Genomic DNA, 16,295 nt, shown 5'->3' with positions numbered 1-16,295 from the left:
GCCTTGCATCCTGAAAATGGCCACATCCCCTGAAATTTCCACATTCCCATTCCCTGAAATTTCTACCTCCAATCACCTCAAGCCTCATTCTTTTGTGGTGATAGTGTGGTTGAGTTTTATAGAAGCAAATGGTGCTATTACTGACTAATGGCCTGAATGTGAATACTGACTGTAGTTTCATTCACATAACTATCACCATTCACATAATTGCATCTTTTCTTTAATATCTTTCAAGCATTTCTGCTTCTTTTCATTCCTCCATAGGAGGCCATTTTCTTTGAGGATAATCCAGATTATGGCATGGTTTAGCTATTGCCTCTACATTCGGTCTCTGCAGAGATCAGTCTCTGCAATCTATATTCAACACTGAAGCCAGAGTGAACTTCCTAACATATGATTCTCATCATACCCTTCCCTCTCCCCACTTTTTCAGGGGCTCCATGTTGTCCATTATGTAAAGTTCAGTTGCTCTGGTGTGACATCTAAAATGTCTTCTGACTTGACTGTTCACTTCTTCAGGCACACCTCTAACCATTTCTCTTCTTACACTTCACAGTTGATCCATACTATATCTTTAGTCTTTCTTGGATATGTTAAGCTACCTCTTATGCTTGGAACTTTGCACATTTTTTCTTTTGCATAAAATAATATTGACAACACTTTATAATTTTCATTTGTTTTTGAAATTCTGGGGATTGAATTTAGGGCCTTGTGCATTCAGGATATGTAGTCAAACACTGAGCTATAGTCCTAGCCCCTAATAAATTTTATGACTAAACTTATCTCTCAACTAAGAAGCCTTGTCCTTATTCATTCATTTACAAATATTTACTGAAGACTCATTCAGTGCTAGAAGTTTGCCTTGGTAAGTCTGGACTGCTAAGACAAAAACTACTATACACTGGTGGCTTATAAGAAATAGAAAGTTATTTCCTGTAGAGGATGCAAAGTCTTACATCAAAACACAGGCACATTTGGTGTCTGGTAACATCTTGAGTCTGGTTCATATAGAGCCATCTCTTTGCTTAGAAAATTTTTTGGGTCTCTTTCTAAGGACGTGGATCTTACTCATCAGGGTTCTACTCTAATGGTTAAATCACACTCCATCATTCCAAATTCTAGTATCAACAACTACCACATTGGGAGTTAGGATTTCATTATATGAATCTGGGGAGAAAAAGGAATTAAGATTTTAGCAGATCTACTACATGCCTGGACTTCATCCTTGGTATCAGTTTTTAAGATGTCTCATATCACCCATTCCTCACTCTGTCTGCTGGTTACATTAAATTGTATTTGATCTTTATGTTAATGTCTCCCCTTTGAGAGAAAAATCAACAACTAATGTCTTACTTGTTTTCTTGTAACATTCCTCTTAGTGGTTTACATAGAGAATAGGTGATCAGGAAATATTTCTGCACTTAATATAAAGAAATCATTTTTTTCTGGAATCCTTTGTCTCCCGTGAATCATAGAAACAGGAAGAAAACATTCATAATCTGAAAACATATATTTTCCTTTCTGTGCAATTAGGTTGACAAGTACTCTTCATCCCGGCAGAAGCCTGAGCACTTGCCACAGCAATCTCCTTCTAGAATTTGAAGCAAGCTCTTTCTGATATTTCCTTTTTATTGCTGACCAGTTTAAGAGACTCAAAGCCAAAACTCTTTTTTAAATTAATTTATTTAGTTATTGTCATAGTAATGTACAGCAAGGTTATATTTCATAAATAAGGCAGTGAGTACATTTCTTATCCAACTTGTTACCTCCTCCTTTGTTTTTCTCCCCCCTTCCCTCCTCCCCAGTTCCCTCCCCACCCTCCCCCAAGTTGTACAGTTGGTTTGCAGCATACTGTCTTGTAAGTATTGTTGTTACATTGGTTCACCTTTTACCCTTTCTCTCTCCATTTTGGTGTTCCCCTTCCCTAGTTCATAATACAATACCCAGGGTACCAAAGTCAGTTATAGTGACACCAGGGGCAAAACAATGGGGAAGAAAGACAAAAGAAAAAGGCATAATTTCATATGGAATGTTGAAAGTAACAACAGAGATAAACTACCTATTTCTAAATCTTGGAGTTCATTTCACTTAGCATCATCTTAGGTGTTCATATGTACATAGCTATTGAGCTACTGTGATAATCTGCTAGGACTATCCTAGACAAGTAGTAATTATTTCCAACGAGGGAAACCATAGAGTTTATGTTTCTTTGGGTCTGGCTCACTTCACTTACTATGATTTTTTCCCCAAGTCTTTCCATTTCCTCACGAATTGGGTGGGCCATGTCATTTTTTCTGATGGAAGCACAGAATTCCATTGTGTATATGTACCACATTTTCTTGATCCACTCATCTACTGAGGGGCCTCTGGGTTGGTCCATATTTTAGTGATGGTAAATTGTGCTGCGATAAACATAGTTGTGCTGGTAGCTTTAGTGTGACAATGCTTGTAATCCTTTGGGTAAATGCCCAGAAGCAGGGCCTGTATTGAGAAAGTTCTGTCCTGTGCCAAGAAGCTCAAGTGTTTCTCTAATTCATTCCTGCTATGTTTTCAGGATATCTGCTTTTACTTCGAGGATTTTGATCCATGTGGAATTGATTCTGGTGCAGGGTGATATATAAGGATCTAGCTTTAGTTTGTTACAAGTGCTTAACCAATTTTGCCAGCACCATTTGTTGAAGAGGCTGTCTTTCTTCCATCCTATTTTTTTGGCTCCCTTATCAAAGATTAAATGGCCATAGGTCTGTGGGTTCATTTCTGGTTCTTCAGTTTTATTCCATTGGTCCTTAGGCCTGTTCTTGTGCCAGTATCAATCTGTTTTTTATTACTGTAGCTTTGTAATAGAGTTTGAAGTTTGGCATTGATATTCCTCCAGCACTTTTCTTCCTGCTTAGGATTTTTTTTTTTTTGCAATTCTAGGCTTTTTGTTCCATATGAATTTTTGGATTGCTTCTTCTATCTCATTGAAGAATGGTGTTGGGATATTGATGGGTATTGCATTGAATTTGTAGATAGCCTTTGGCAGTATTGCCATTTTCATAATGTTAATCCTCCTAATCCAGGAGCCTGGGAGATTTTTTCATTTCCAATGCTCTCTTAATGCATGTCATTTTGTAATTTTTCTTGAAAGAGGCATGATCAGAACTAGCTTCAGGTGTGTTAGCCAATTGTGCAGCATGTTTTTTAAAATTAATTAATTGTCAAAGTGATGTACAGAGGGGTTACAGTTTCTTTTGTAAGACAGTGAGTATATTTATCAAAGTTGTAACCTCCTCCATCATTTTTTCCCACCTTTCCCCTTCCCTAACCCTCTCCCCCTGAGTTGTACAGTTGGTTTACAGCATATTGTCTTATAACTATTGCTGTTGCATTGGTCCACAATACAGCATGGTTTTCTGCATAGAATTTTACCAGACTTTTCTGAAGGCCTTTGTTCCAGTTTGCTAAATATCCATGAAGTACTCAGGAAGAAATGATTTCATGTCAGTTTTCAGTTTCTGTCTCATCTCCTTGGCCGATTTGGTACTGTAATTGCAAGCATATGGTAAAAGTCAATAAATATTTGTTGAATTGAATTACTTTGGTAGTAAAGGAAATGAACTCTGTGGAGTCATACAAAGCCACAGTGGTCAGGAGCTTTGTTTATGCTTAATCAATTTAGTACTCTTGGAACCAGAAATGTGATGGATAAACATGAACCACAGAAATCACCTGTTATATTGTTATCCTCATTGTCTTTCTCCTTTTTACATTTAGTCATGCAGACAAATCTTATAATGTAATAACATTAAATTATTTCCATAGGCTGTGTGAAAACAATTTACTTGGCTTAGACTTTTCTAGTAGAGCAAAGTCAATAGTTCTCTCCATGAATCTCAAAGACAAACAATAGCATTTCAAAAATCGTGGAAGACAAAGAAATGCAATCTTATCATTTCTTACTCATTTACTTCCCTGTTGATTGATTATGCTGAAAATGATGGCATAGAAAAAGTGTGAAAGGCAAGACAATTCAATAGGTATTTATTCTAAGTTTCCTGAGAATAAATTTTATCTTATATCATCAGTAAATTGAAGGGACAGAGAGTGTTTGTAGAAACGTGACAAGAGTGAAATAAGAACAAATGCATTAGCATGAGACAGTATTTCAACTGTTTTTGGTAAGACCAAAATATCCGCACTCTTATGAAAATATGTAATTTCAGTAATTCTTCTGTAAAGTAGGTGCTTGCACATTTGCTTGCAAAACTGTCATTGCATGGTATGAAGAGTAAGATTCATGCTAGTCATTTAAATATTTAATTTTTCTAAAGAACAAATGGAACAGCAATTTAAAATATATCATGAAAGACAAGTCAAGAGTCATGACATGGAAAAATGGTATCTCTGTAGCTGCACTTATTTCATAGACTTTTTTTCACAGCTCTAAACAAGAGGACACATATGGTATTTTCTTTTTAAAATTATCTTTATTATCTTTAATATAAAGAAGTTACTATTTAACAAAGCAGTTTATGAATACAAGGCATAGGCAATACAATGTCGCCCTTCCCAACATTTTGGGTAAACCTTGAAAATTATGTATCTGGCCCTGAACTCAGACTGATGATATGACAGTTTACTAGCTTGACAAATATTGACTGAGTAGGCATTAGTGTCTAGATCTAGGGAGATAGGTTAGATGAAGAAAAAATTCAATGGAAAAGTTTACCTCTAGTCAAAAATAGAAAATAAAAGGGGGATAAAATAGAAAATAAAAATAGAGAACAAAAAGCTGGAAGCAGCAGATACAGACAAGTGCCTTGAAGGCATCTGCTGTAAACTGGGGAGGCTCTGGCCATGACTGCCCCTGAGAAGCAGCAAAGAAAGGCTCCCATTGCATACTTCTTGAGCTGATGGAAAATCTGTGCACTGACTTTGCTCAGGAGTAGAATTAACGACACTTTACCTAACCAAACAACATCTTTCACAGCCAAAGTGGTTTACTTGATCTTTTTCTGCTCTAATACTGGTCATATTACTTTTTCTGAGAGTTATTATACAAGATATCTCCTATGTTAGCTAAGGAAATTAAGCAGTGGGGTATTATTTCATGCCAGTCCTTCTGAATCTGTCTTTAGCACAGGCTGATAAGAATTCAGCCACTGATGCCACTGTCTTACCAGTAGTGAAACTCTGCTTCCTTGAGTTTGATAGATACCCTCTTCTCTTCCCAGTCTCAAATGATTAGGCTAGCTTTCATGTATGAGAGAAAAAAATCACATGCCTTATGTCTCTGAGGCAGACTTACTTCACTCAGTGTAATTTTCCAGAGGTCCATCTATTTCCCTGAAAATGACTTATTATTCTTTCTGGTGGATAAATAAAATCCCATTGTAAATGCATGCATACATACATATAGTCCATATTTTCTGGTTTTATTTATCCATTGTAAGACATGTCGGTTCTTCCCATAGGTTGGTTATGGTGAATAGTGTATCAGTGGACATACATGTGCAGGTGTCTTAACTGTATTCTGACTTAAATATTTAGGATAAATTTCCAAGAGTATTGCTACTAGAAATGCTCAACATCCCTAGCCATATAGGAGATGCAAATCAGAGCAACATTGAAATTCAATCTCACTGACGTTATAATAGTCATCGTCAAAAATATGAACAACAAAAAAGCTGACAATGATGCTGAGGAAAAGGAACCCTATTACACTGTTGGTGGGAATGTAAATTAGTCCAACCATTGTGGAAAACAGTATGAAGATTCCTCAAAAACTGAAAAATAGAACTACCCTCTGATCTAGTTATACTAGCCTTAGGAGTCTGGGTTTTATTTGCTCAATCATTTGTCTTATTACAATAACTTTTATCAACTCTAGGAACTAAAATTTGAGGATTGCATTCTCTCTAGAAACATGTCCTCAGCTTTTGTAAAGTGTGTCTTGTGTGAAATCAACAAACTTACCACTCATTATCCAGCTAAATATGAGATGAATTTATGAAAAAAATAACAAGAGCATTGTACAATTATGTTCACTAGGGTAATAAGATGGTCAAAATGTCTCAGTATTGTTCTGTGGGAAGAGTGGCTGGCATAGTACCACAAATAAGAACTAGGGAAGTGCAAGAGACCTACAGAGCCATCCAGTAGAGTTTATAAATTATATTTGAGGCTTCCTAGAAATCTATGGAGGAGTGTGGAAATGCTGCACAATGTACAAGTTGAATTCAATTCCACATTCCAATAGTGCCATTTGGTTTTGTCTCAAGAATCAAAACCATGTATATATATATATATATATATATATATATATATATAAATTTCATTCCTAAAATACATTTGAAAATGACAAATAGTTTTAGTATTTGTATTATAGAAGATAAAACTGAACACCAGAGAGAACAAATTGATTTCAAGTCCATACACAATGTAGGGTCTCATTCCCAATTCAGGCTGCTGAGCTCACAGTCTAACACACTTAGAGCTCTGTTCAAAATGTTTTGCCCCTGGTTTTGATTCCATCTCAGGAAAAGTAGCCTTGCCTGTGAATTTATGTCCTGGGAATATCTCAGTTAAGGATTTCTTATTAGGTTCATTTAGGTTTAGATGCTCATAAGGAGCTAGATTCCCTAAAACAATACTGTATACAGAACTAATTGAGAAGCACTTTTAGCCATAAAATGACCAGAAGCATGGGCAGAGTTGAAATTGAGATTTGGCTCAGAAAAAGCACACCAACTGGAGAGAGGATATCTGAAACAGACTCTAAGTGGGTGAGACAAATCCCGGAAAGCTTGATGCAAGAACAGCATGAGAATAGTAGACAGAAAGTGGGGTTGGTTTTTGCAATGGTATCTAGCAACTGAAAATAAACAGACTCTTCAGAGCACCAAGGAAAACATGGAATCACAGAGTGTGGGGAAGACTGTTCTTCTGTTCTTTGGTAATACTTTACTTAATAAAACGCCATTCTACTGTTAGCTAAGCGGAAGAAAGAGGGAGATGAAGTAGGGGAAGTTCTAAGCAGGGAAATGAATAGGACAAATAATTGGCTTGTGGGAGGAAAGAGGCGATGCTTTATAATACATTGGAGGGGCTGTCATAATAGTTTCCCATTATAATGCTAGAAACTAGAGCCACCAAGTGGGGGATGAAATTACTAGGGTGTACAAAGATTTTGTGGAAAATGATTGCATATTGTTAAGAATGTCAGAAACTAGTTTAAACTGGGGAGAAACTTCTAGCCTGAGAGAATCAACTTATTAGTCAGTTGAGTCACCCAGCTAGGAATAGGAATGAATTTAATGTAAAGTATAAGATACATCTTTTTTAATAAGCTTTCAGCAATGGAATGGAATTCCTATAGCCAAATCATCCTTTTATTCTTGCACAATCTTTGTGCTTTCTGGAGAAGCTCTGCACCTGCTTTTTTTTTTTTTTTTTTTTTTTTTTGGCCAGTCCTGGGCCTTGGACTCAGGGCCTGAGCACTGTCCCTGGCTTCTTCCCGCTCAAGGCTAGCACTCTGCCACTTGAGCCACAGCGCCGCTTCTGGCCGTTTTCTGTATATGTGGTGCTGGGGAATCGAACCTAGGGCCTCGTGTATCCGAGGCAGGCACTCTTGCCACTAGGCTATATCCCCAGCCCCCTTTTTTTTTTTAAATCTAGATTAATCATAACCAGACTTCTCTCCCCTCCAAGATCTTCAAATGGCTGGCTTCCTAACATTACTTATGTGTCATTCCTTAGCTACAATGTCATCTTCCATTTTTAGTTGTAATTTCTTTCTTTGAAATGTTTTAATCATTATTATAAAGGTGATGTACACAGGGGTTATAGTTACATAAGCCAGGCAAAGTGCACCTTTCTTTTTGGACAATGTCACACTTTCCCTCACTCTCTCTCATTTTTTACGTTCTGTTCCTACTCACAGGTTGTATAGTTGATTTTCAACAGTGTCCATGGAGTAGCACTGCTGTGTTTGTTCACCATTTTCCCTCCATTTCTCTGTCTTCCATTACCCTCCCAGAGACCAATAAACAAATAGATAAAACCAAAAAGAAAAAGAAAAACCAATGAAGAGAAAAAAACAAAAACTCTTGTTCCAATTCCTGGAGTTGATTTTGATAAATATTATTTTATATGATCAGTGGCACATAGGCATTGTACCTTTGTGTTCCTCTCCCAAGAATATCCTCCTTTGGTCTCACTGTGTATGAATGTTTAGAGTCCTGTAAAATTTATCATGCCCTGAGATCTAGTTCTGCACATGAGAGAAAACATGCATTTGTCTCTCTGAGCTTGGCTTACCTCACTTAACATGATTTGTTCTAGGTCCAGCCATTTTCCTGCAAATGACCTAATATTATTCTTTCTGATGATTGTGTAAAATTCTATAGTATATAGGGACCACATTTGGTGTGTGGGGGGAGGTCCACTCATCTATTTTAGGGCATCAAGGCTGTTTCCACAACTTGGCTGTTGTGAATAATGCTGCAATGAATACAGATATGGAAGTGTCTTTATCGTATCCTGGCTTATGATGTTCTGGGTAGATGCCCAGGAGTGGTATGGCTGAGTTGAAGATCTAGGTTTAGTTTGCTGAGGAACCTCCAGATTGCTATTCAGAGTGGTTGTACTAGTTTACATTCCTACCAACCGTGCAATAGGCTTTCTTTCCCCCATAGTTCTGCCAACATTTGTTGTTCTAATTCAGGATGTTAGCAATCTAACTGGAGTAAGATGGAATCTCAGAGTTGTTTTGATTTGCATTTCCTTTGTTCTAAAAATACAGCTTGGAATAGTTTAGTAAATTGACAAACACCACCCCATGTGTTAATCCAGATCTAAGCCTTCCGGTTTCAGTGGAATTAAGATACAGTTTTTTTCAATAAGACATAGACATTTCAATGAAAACAATAAACAATTCAACTGATATAAGCAAGAGGAAAGAGCTCCTATTTTTTAAAAATAATAATTGCCTATTTATTGTCAAAGTGATAAACAGAGGGGTTACAGTTTCATACGTTAGGCCATGGGTACATTTCTTGTACTATTTATTACCTCCTTCCACATTCCCCCTTCCCCTGCCCTCTGCCCCTGTCCCCCTATGAGTTGTTCAGTTGGTTTACACCAAATGGTTTTGCAAGGATTGCTTTTGGAGTTGTTTGTCTTTCGATTTTGATATTCCCTTTCACTTCCCTAGTTCTAATGCCAGTATATACAGTAGCCAGAGTACTCAGATGAGATAAAGTAATAGAGCGGGAACAACCACAGGAAGGGGATACAAGAGGATCATCAAGAAAAGAAGCTAGTTTCACATGGCATGTTGAAAGTAATTACAACAGTGATATAACAGTCATTTCCATAACATGGAGTTCATTTCACTTAGCATCATCTTATGTGTTCATAAGGGCATAGCTATTGGGCTCTTGTGATCCTCTGCTGTGACTAGCCTAAACCTGTGCTAATTATTCCCTATGAGGGAGACCATAGAGTCCATGTTTCTTTGGGTCTGGATCATTTCACTTAGTATAATTTTTACCAAGTTCTTCCATTTCCTTACAAATGGGGCAATGTCATTCTTTCTGATAGAGGCATAAAATTCCATTGTGTATATGTACCACATTTTCCTGATCTATTCATCTACTGAGGGGCATCTGGGTTGGTTCCATATTTTAGCTATGACAAGTTGTGCTGGTGGCTTTAGTGTGTTCTTGTTTGTAGTCTTTTGGGTATATGCTCAAAAGTGGGGCTGCTGGGTCACAGGGGAGCTCTATGTTTAGCTTTCTGAGGCATCTCCATACCACTTTCCAGAGTGGCTGAACCAGTTTACATTCCCATCAACAATGAAGTACGGTTCCCTTTTGGCCACATCCCCTCCAACATTTGTTATTGTTAATTTTCTTGATAATGGACATTCTTACTGGGGTGAGGTGGAATCTCAATGTTGTTTTGATTTGCATTTCTTTAATGGCCAGTGATGTAGAGCACTTTTTCAAATGTCTCTCGGCCGGCCATTCTCATTTCCTCACCAGAGAAGTCTCTTTTTAAGTCTTTAGCCCACTTGTTGAAGGGGCTGTTGGTTCTTTGAGGTTTTGGTTTGGAGGAATTTAATTTCTTTAGTTCTGCATATATTTTAGAAATGAGGCCTGTCCTAACTCCTTTTTGAGCCTTTCTATCCCAACATAGGCATGTTCTCAACTCTTTTTTTTTCTTATTTATTGTCAAAGTGATGTACAGAGAGGTTACAGTTTCCTACGTTAGGCCTTGGATACATTTTTTTGTACTGTTTGTTACCTCTTCCCTCATTCCCTCCTCCCCCTTCCCTTTTTCCTCTCCCCCCCATGAGTTGATCGGTTGGTTTACACCAAATGGTTTTGCAAGTATTGCTTTTGTAGTTGTTTGTCTTTTTATCCTTTGTCTCTCGATTTTAATATTCCCTTTCACTTCACTAGTTCTAATACCAGTGTATACAGTTTCCAGTGTACTCAGATAAGATAAAGTGATAGCACAAGTACAACCACAGGAAGGGGATACAAGAGGATCATCAACAATAGAAGCTACGGTTTCACATGGCAACTCTTTTGTTCAATGCCTCTTCTGACGCTATGCCTCTATGCATGCCCAGGAAGCATGCATAGCTGCTTTTAGAGTAGGCAATATAACCCTAACGTGTACTGAGAAAAAGAAGCTACTTTGTACAGCAATGTCACTTAAGGACACTACAGTGAGGTCTGACAATTGTTGAGTCTATTTCCTATGCTTTAGATTGCAGCTTAGTCTCTGAGATCTAAAATAGGTTATTACCTTCCATAGTACAAGCTTACTATCACTATTTGTTCAAGGACTGAGTGAGCTCACTTAACCTAGATTAGTCTTATTGTTCTGTTTCCTCTGGGTGGAATAACTTGGCAATTTCATGAAGTTGTTACCCTATGTCATTTTCTATGTCATTTTCTAATATTCTAATTCTCTACAGAAACCTTCTTCATAGCTCTAGTTTGTTCTTTGGAGTCATTTCTCAGAATGAAGCACATGGCTTTTCAGCAAACTCAAAACTAATCCTCTCTGTAGACCAGAACTTAAAGGATGTAGTCCAGAACTCAAAGAGTGAAAGTGAAGCTATGCTAGGAATTGCTAGAAAGAATTTAATCTTAGGTAACAAAGCAATTTCTTTCAATTAAAAAATTCCCATTTTCTTCCCTTATCCTCAAACCAGTGTGTCCACAAGACCACAAGGTAGGCTGAAAATTCAGAAAATTTCTTTGCTATAGTTGTGTGTGTGTGTGTGTTTGTGTGTGTGTGTTCAGTGCTAAAGATTGGGCCAAGCACTCATTCGTGCTAGGTAATCACTGTGCTATTTGAGCTATACTTCTATGTTGCAGTTTTAAGGAATTTTTTTTCCTGTTCATTCAGTTTTTGCTCCTGAGACCTTTCAAATGGTTGGATGAGGCCCATACAAATTACTAAGGGTAATCTCCTTTACTTTATAGCTGTTAAACACATCTACAAAATGCTTTTATAGCTGTACCTAGATTAGTGTTCGATTGAATAGCTAGGTACTATGGGCTATCTAAGCTGACATAGAAGGTAACCATTACAGGTGCTTTTCTCTACTTTTCCATTTTCAACTCATTTCTTTCAAATTTCAGAGTCAACTGTATGTTACAGTCCAGTTGTAACTTTATAACTTCACCAAGAAGAGAAGTTTTCTTTTCACTTTCAATAATCATTATAACTTTTCAGGTTTTTTTTTATTGTAGCTCGCTGTTAGTCAGACTGAGATTTGAGTTAGCATTATTTACTTGTTTATTTTTTCTCTCATTTATTCCATAAACATTTATAGAATGCCACTGGTCACTAAGAAGTAGAAAATAGTCATCATAAGTCAGTCTTTTCTTCACTAATAGGACTGGAATATAATTTGGTCTAGTTAATATACTATCCAGTAGCCACATGTAGGTATTGGGGTCTGTAAGTATGGCTACTGTCACTGGGCAGGTGAATGTTTATTTTTTGCTTAATGTAATCTATTTATTTACATTTTAATACCTAAGTGAGACTAATGAGTTAGACTAATGAGTTCTGAATTATTGGGTTTCTTTTGCTAAGGTATAGAAATAAAATGAATTCTTATTACTATTTTAGTAAATACTAGAGTCCAAAGGAGACTTCCAAATCCATATTTACATAGATGAGAAATCAGAGGTCAACTGAGTCACTGAAGGGCAGAGCTTGTTAGCAGCTGTGCAGGACCCAGAGTTTGCATTGATTAACTCTCAATTGAGCATTTATTCCTTTAGCTTGTATGACATCCCCATCTAATTAGACTATTTGATTTTTCCACTTGAAATCCCCAGCCCACTTTGACTACCATTAGCAAATGCTTCCAAAATTGAACCCTGCATAGTTTCAGCAAGATTCCATCTTGTTTGCTGGCACCATGGAAGAGTCTCTGTTTGCTTTTTAGGAAGTCAGTTGGCGTGTACTGCACCTATCACTCTCCATCGATGTTAATGGGGTTGTTCTTACCAATCATGCATGACCCACACATTCTTCATTGCAGAAATAAAATCATTTTATCTGCTTAGCGTTTTGTCATGTTTTCTCTGGAGAAAAGTGTCACTGGGCCCCCAAGATGAAATTTTTGTCATGACAACTTCCTTAATAAATCTCGAGGTGACTGAAGCTGTGTGAACAGAACCTTGTCAGAGGTTTTTGTTTTTTTGTTTTGTTTGTTTTTTTTTACAGGGCCATTGATTTCCGTCCTTGTCTTATAAACCTTTCTTTTGCTCATTTCCACACTTCCACACTGTAAACAGATTTGTATTGAAAGTCAGCCTTTGCCAGGACACTCCTTGTTCAAATCAGCTTCAAACCATTCTGCACTTTAACAAACATAAGATATATTGATTCTACATTTAATTTAATATCAATATATAAAATATAGACCATGAAACATTGGAAGCAATTTTTCCTTTGCTCTTTTTAGAGAAAGTAAATTATAAAAATAAGAGCAATCCAGTCATGGTAGGACTGGAATCACTGTGTTGCAAAGTGCCTTGAATTTGTGGGGCAGTTGTAAAGTGTCTGAGATGCAACCTATCGAGTAATATAATTTTAAACATGCTTTGCCAACAACAGATTTTCTGTCATACTGATCAATTATTGAAGATGAAATTCTTATATGAGCTAGAAAAAAAGATTGTTATTTAAGTGAAGGAGATGATACTATCTCTTGGTGCAGAACTTTATTATTTGGGCCAGCTGTCCAATCCACTATCTCTGATTGACTCAACAATCCAAATTCCATCATTTCTATGAGGGATGAGTCATTCATCCATTGCCATCAGAGAATCAAATTTAGAATGGATATTTGGGCCATAAGGATAACTCTTCCAAATCTTAGCTGAAAGGCAGCAATAACTAACATTGAAAAAAATCTATGGGATAAAGATAAGCCATTATAAAATCAATTACAGAGCAAGGATAGTAATTTTGGGTTGGGATAATTATTTTTGCTTTGCCCTTAGGAAAAGCCTCATGAGTTATAATACATACAGAAAAATCAAGCAGATCCAAATAAGTCTCATCATAGTTACCACTCAGTTAAAAGCAACTTGCTCTTAAATAAGTTTTAGGGAAATGTTTCTGTTTATCAATTTCATTTTATGTTTGTATAGTGTCTTATTTTGATGAGTAAATGAGGTTTTTTCCTTAACCATGCATATGGCACCAATGGGCAATTAAAACATTTAAAGTAATCATCGGTAGTATGAATAAAATATCAGCCATCTCCTGAAAATATTTCATATTTAAAAATTTTATTCGAGTTAATGGGAGTTTTGCCTGCACAGGACTGCTGGATGAGAAATTTATAGAAACCAATATGTATTTAAATGAGTAAATTAAAATCAAATGTCCCTGGATGAAGGAATAGCAGAATGCTGTTTATAGTGATATGTAACAGCACTCATGGCAGGTCTAATGTACGCAATCAGGCTTTTTTCCAGTATAATGGAACAGAAACTCTTTCCAGAAATGGCTCCAAAGAGTGAATTTTCAGTGCTGCTTTCACAGGGAATGAGCAAAGCCCAGAAGAGATGTTTGTAATGCTTAGTCTGAACGGATGAGTGGAAAATGACCCATTTTCTCTCTAAACAAGGTTCAAGAAATCATCCTTATCACCATCACACAAACGAGGAAGCCAAGTTATCCAGCCTTCTTCATTCATACAGCTTCCTAGTGGCAGACAAAGGCTTCCAGAAATTGCTTAGATCCCTGGGAGTCTGATGGGTAAGCCTTTGGTCTTTCTTCCTGATGGTTTACTCTATAGGAATATAAATAATTTCCTACAAACAGTAGAATTTCTTAGAGTTGAGCAACACAGGATCTATGTAATTTGCTAAGAAAACATGACTGGGCAACTCTTCTGTAAAACTGCATTGCAGAGGCTGTTGGCTACCAACAAAATTCCCAAATCTGTATTTCTGGATTCAATGTGATTTTTATTTGAAAATTTTCTTTGATTTTTACTCAACAGCAGGCTTTGGTCCATAAGGTTGCATCCCATGGTTCTAACCTTTATCTTCCTGGGCCTGGAAACAACCAGAGAAGGTAGTTTTACTAATGTTTTTGGTAAAAATTCTGAGGTTGAGTTTGATCCACATTATATGGCTGCATCTAAACCAAGCATAGGGTTCACAAGGATTGGTTATGTATCATAAGCCTTGAAAGTAATCAGTAGAGACAAGCCAATGAAAAATTCATTACAATTGGGAAAAAATAATTTTCCAGAGAAAAGTGTGATATTGTTAATCGGGACAAAAGGAGGAAGTAAGTAAACAAATACTACTTTTTTAGTGGTAAGTCATAACAATTTGTATTTTAGAAATGGATAAGAAATGTACACACTGCCTTATGTATGAAACTGTAACCTCTCTGTACATCACTTTGACAATAAAGAAATACTTTAAATAAAAAAGAGGGAGTATTCCATTCACCTTTTAAATCCATCCAGAAAACACAAGAAGGACATAACCAGATTTTATAAATTCCCAAGAGCTCTGGATATGTTTGGTCTAGAAAGTTGTTTGTTCACTTATGTTTAATGAATGACCCCTTATTTGAAAATACTAAAATGCCCATTTAAACTGCAACATTTGTATTTATGTCTGCTGGAGACATACTGGAATTATGCTGAAAACTTACAGTCTCAATAGTTTCAGAGGCTTTACAACTTTGTCTTCTAAGTAAAAGTTCTTTAACAGAGACCTTTGGTACTATGAAGGACAAATACTAGACATTCAAAAAAGAAACTCTCTGTAGTGGGTGATCTAAGAAAATGATCACCCTGGATATTAAGCAGGAAATGGCTCAGAAGAGACAGCTCAGCAGTTAGAGTGATCCCAAATCATTCTATTCTGAATTATTTCTTCTTCCTTAACTTTCCTAAGCTGTCTCTGTTTTGACAATCTAAAAGAAAGTATCTAGCATTTCATTCACTTAATGAAGCTCTTCTGAGTTGTTTTTATTTCCATGAGTCTGTGGGAGGTAGGTATAGCTGGTAAGAGTCTTCCAATTAAAAAAAATAAGCACCCCTAAGATGATAATGAATGATGTGATGATGTTCTTGATATTTGGAGCTGGCCCTAGAGAGAGATACTGAGGCATGTTCACATGCTTTCTACATCTTGAACTCTATAAGGATTTTAGAAATGGTAGATCCACAGTAGTGGAGTAATATTAGAGCATATTCTTGCACTCACTTATTCTGATTGAGAGATGAGAACTTCTTTCCAGTGATTTGGCTGTAAGTGTCTCCCCCAAAGACCCATTGATCAGGGACAATGGCACAGGTTATCACATACGATGGTGACCTGAGTGGAAAATGGTGACTCAGAGAATGGCTATACTTCTCCCTAGGGTCAGCCATCAGACTTACATTGTAGTAATGTATAAAGCTGAGAGTGAGGGCTCTGAACTCACTGGAGCCCAAGGCATCCATAGAGCATTCAGTGAATCTCTGCTCTTGTTAGAACAAAGTATACCAAGCCCCTGAGAGGATATGGGAACTGATAGAAAAGGATATTGGCAAGAGATGTAAATGAATGACTATGGGAAGCGGCATGCTGCAGGTGTTTCTATATCCTGCTTTATATCTGTATCTGTTGTTCTGCTTCATTAGATGAGGAACAACCATCATGCTACTTGTACATTACTTTAGTAAATCCCCAAAGCAGCACTGATTAATGAAATAGACAGATAGGACAGATCATAATTCTCAAGTTTACACACAGGGA

The sequence above is a fragment of the Perognathus longimembris genome, chromosome 12, assembly GCF_023159225.1.
Source record: "Perognathus longimembris pacificus isolate PPM17 chromosome 12, ASM2315922v1, whole genome shotgun sequence".
Classification (NCBI taxonomy): Eukaryota; Metazoa; Chordata; class Mammalia; order Rodentia; family Heteromyidae; genus Perognathus; species Perognathus longimembris.
Note: the sequence above shows the minus strand (reverse complement) of the source record.